This window comes from Schistosoma mansoni, chromosome 1 (assembly GCF_000237925.1).
Source record: "Schistosoma mansoni strain Puerto Rico chromosome 1, complete genome".
Classification (NCBI taxonomy): domain Eukaryota; kingdom Metazoa; phylum Platyhelminthes; class Trematoda; order Strigeidida; family Schistosomatidae; genus Schistosoma; species Schistosoma mansoni.
The window spans coordinates 12,009,991-12,014,426 of NC_031495.1; the positions used below are offsets into that span (position 1 = coordinate 12,009,991).

At 36.4% G+C, this 4,436-nt stretch overlaps 1 non-coding gene across 1 annotated transcript; it reads left to right on the forward strand.

Moving 5' to 3' along the window:
• Window positions 1-3,247: 3,247 nt before the first annotated feature.
• Window positions 3,248-3,406, forward strand: Smp_sma.U1-1.1.1. Its single transcript, XR_001974636.1, has one exon. It is a non-coding gene (small nuclear RNA).
• The last annotated feature ends 1,030 nt before the right edge of the window (window positions 3,407-4,436 follow it).

The window sequence follows — 4,436 nt, forward strand, 5'->3', positions numbered from 1 at the left end:
CCATTTCACTCAGTCAACAACACTTCCCTTCACAATTATCTAATACACTACACCGACTCATTCATTCCATTCACAACACAATCATCATATTTTACTACATTACACTATTATCACTTACATCACACCAGTTCATCATGCCTCCCAATCTATTAAAATCAATTCAATACTGTTTATCAATATGTATTATATAGACTGGTCCACTTCACCGTACACACACTTCTTCACTCTATACCATATTGTATAACATTAACTAATCTGCACACGATTAATGCTGTCTTAATTACTGTCTATTTTGTGTGTTTCCTCAACATCATAAATCTAGATGGATTCAGTGTTAGACTATCGTGTATACCAATGTCACAATGCACATGAACATTTTCACAATCTACTGAATGAATGAGAGCGTCAATGCAAATCAAAGTGAATTAGATGGTGTTTTGTCGACCGAATTATATATTGTACGGAAAGAGAACGTAAGAGAAACATCCTATGTGCAACATTCGATCAATGGTTGTTTGGAAGCGGTGTAAGTGATCATGTGTAAATCTCTGTGTGATTTTCACTTTCAGCCTACTGAATTAACTATCAGATGTAGTAAGTAGTATATAGCGTGTAGAGTTTACCAGTAAGGAAATGAACATAGTGACATGTCTACTGCAAACTGGTCTACTAAATGTATGAAATAATGTTGGGCGATTAACTTGTAGCTAGTTGAATGCTTAAAATATTGTTGATGTGAATGTTTGGATTGGGAATGCAGTGTTAATTTGCAGAGAGTGATTTTATTGCAATGTTATTGAGAATGATCGGGCGACAGGCTATTGACTAGTGCTTAAACTTACCTGGCGCCGGGTTCAGGGTGATCAGGAATGCTCTGACCCCGGGTGGAGGCTCACCATTGCACTTCGGTGGGTTGAAACTCGCGACGAACCCTAATTGGGTGCGCTCGGGCGTGTAGTTTTTGTCAGTGGGGAGGTCTCACAGTCCTCCCTTTAATTCATAACATAAATCTATCTAACTATTCACTATCAACTATACACTTCAATTCCATTCAATTCTATTCCATTCATTCCACATCAATTCAATCACATACTACCATCATTCATCATCTCATTCATTCATTCATTCATTCATTCATTCATTCACATACTTTCTATCACTACTCTTATACTATTCATACACTATAGAAATACAATATATCCACTCATCCATTTCACTCAGTCAACAACACTTCCCTTCACAATTATCTAATACACTACACCGACTCATTCATTCCATTCACAACACAATCATCATATTTTACTACATTACACTATTATCACTTACATCACACCAGTTCATCATGCCTCCCAATCTATTAAAATCAATTCAATACTGTTTATCAATATGTATTATATAGACTGGTCCACTTCACCGTACACACACTTCTTCACTCTATACCATATTGTATAACATTAACTAATCTGCACACGATTAATGCTGTCTTAATTACTGTCTATTTTGTGTGTTTCCTCAACATCATAAATCTAGATGGATTCAGTGTTAGACTATCGTGTATACCAATGTCACAATGCACATGAACATTTTCACAATCTACTGAATGAATGAGAGCGTCAATGCAAATCAAAGTGAATTAGATGGTGTTTTGTCGACCGAATTATATATTGTACGGAAAGAGAACGTAAGAGAAACATCCTATGTGCAACATTCGATCAATGGTTGTTTGGAAGCGGTGTAAGTGATCATGTGTAAATCTCTGTGTGATTTTCACTTTCAGCCTACTGAATTAACTATCAGATGTAGTAAGTAGTATATAGCGTGTAGAGTTTACCAGTAAGGAAATGAACATGGTGACATGTCTACTGCAAACTGGTCTACTATATGTATGAAATAATGTTGGGCGATTAACTTGTAGCTAGTTGAATGCATAAAATATTGTTGATGTGAATGTTTGGATTGGGAATGCAGTGTTAATTTGCAGAGAGTGATTTTATTGCAATGTTATTGAGAATGATCGGGCGACAGGCTATTGACTAGTGCTTAAACTTACCTGGCGCCGGGTTCAGGGTGATCAGGAATGCTCTGACCCCGGGTGGAGGCTCACCATTGCACTTCGGTGGGTTGAAACTCGCGACGAACCCTAATTGGGTGCGCTCGGGCGTGTAGTTTTTGTCAGTGGGGAGGTCTCACAGTCCTCCCTTTAATTCATAACATAAATCTATCAACTATACACTTCAATTCCATTCAATTCTATTCCATTCATTCCACATCAATTCAATCACATACTACCATCATTCATCATCTCATTCATTCATTCATTCATTCATTCATTCATTCATTCATTCATTCACATACTTTCTATCACTACTCTTATACTATTCATACACTATAGAAATACAATATATCCACTCATCCATTTCACTCAGTCAACAACACTTCCCTTCACAATTATCTAATACACTACACCGACTCATTCATTCCATTCACAACACAATCATCATATTTTACTACATTACACTATTATCACTTACATCACACCAGTTCATCATGCCTCCCAATCTATTAAAATCAATTCAATACTGTTTATCAATATGTATTATATAGACTGGTCCACTTCACCGTACACACACTTCTTCACTCTATACCATATTGTATAACATTAACTAATCTGCACACGATTAATGCTGTCTTAATTACTGTCTATTTTGTGTGTTTCCTCAACATCATAAATCTAGATGGATTCAGTGTTAGACTATCGTGTATACCAATGTCACAATGCACATGAACATTTTCACAATCTACTGAATGAATGAGAGCGTCAATGCAAATCAAAGTGAATTAGATGGTGTTTTGTCGACCGAATTATATATTGTACGGAAAGAGAACGTAAGAGAAACATCCTATGTGCAACATTCGATCAATGGTTGTTTGGAAGCGGTGTAAGTGATCATGTGTAAATCTCTGTGTGATTTTCACTTTCAGCCTACTGAATTAACTATCAGATGTAGTAAGTAGTATATAGCGTGTAGAGTTTACCAGTAAGGAAATGAACATAGTGACATGTCTACTGCAAACTGGTCTACTAAATGTATGAAATAATGTTGGGCGATTAACTTGTAGCTAGTTGAATGCTTAAAATATTGTTGATGTGAATGTTTGGATTGGGAATGCAGTGTTAATTTGCAGAGAGTGATTTTATTGCAATGTTATTGAGAATGATCGGGCGACAGGCTATTGACTAGTGCTTAAACTTACCTGGCGCCGGGTTCAGGGTGATCAGGAATGCTCTGACCCCGGGTGGAGGCTCACCATTGCACTTCGGTGGGTTGAAACTCGCGACGAACCCTAATTGGGTGCGCTCGGGCGTGTAGTTTTTGTCAGTGGGGAGGTCTCACAGTCCTCCCTTTAATTCATAACATAAATCTATCTAACTATTCACTATCAACTATACACTTCAATTCCATTCAATTCTATTCCATTCATTCCACATCAATTCAATCACATACTACCATCATTCATCATCTCATTCATTCATTCATTCATTCATTCACATACTTTCTATCACTACTCTTATACTATTCATACACTATAGAAATACAATATATCCACTCATCCATTTCACTCAGTCAACAACACTTCCCTTCACAATTATCTAATACACTACACCGACTCATTCATTCCATTCACAACACAATCATCATATTTTACTACATTACACTATTATCACTTACATCACACCAGTTCATCATGCCTCCCAATCTATTAAAATCAATTCAATACTGTTTATCAATATGTATTATATAGACTGGTCCACTTCACCGTACACACACTTCTTCACTCTATACCATATTGTATAACATTAACTAATCTGCACACGATTAATGCTGTCTTAATTACTGTCTATTTTGTGTGTTTCCTCAACATCATAAATCTAGATGGATTCAGTGTTAGACTATCGTGTATACCAATGTCACAATGCACATGAACATTTTCACAATCTACTGAATGAATGAGAGCGTCAATGCAAATCAAAGTGAATTAGATGGTGTTTTGTCGACCGAATTATATATTGTACGGAAAGAGAACGTAAGAGAAACATCCTATGTGCAACATTCGATCAATGGTTGTTTGGAAGCGGTGTAAGTGATCATGTGTAAATCTCTGTGTGATTTTCACTTTCAGCCTACTGAATTAACTATCAGATGTAGTAAGTAGTATATAGCGTGTAGAGTTTACCAGTAAGGAAATGAACATAGTGACATGTCTACTGCAAACTGGTCTACTATATGTATGAAATAATGTTGGGCGATTAACTTGTAGCTAGTTGAATGCTTAAAATATTGTTGATGTGAATGTTTGGATTGGGAATGCAGTGTTAATTTGCAGAGAGTGATTTTATTGCAATGTTATTGAGAATGATCGGGCGACAGGCTATT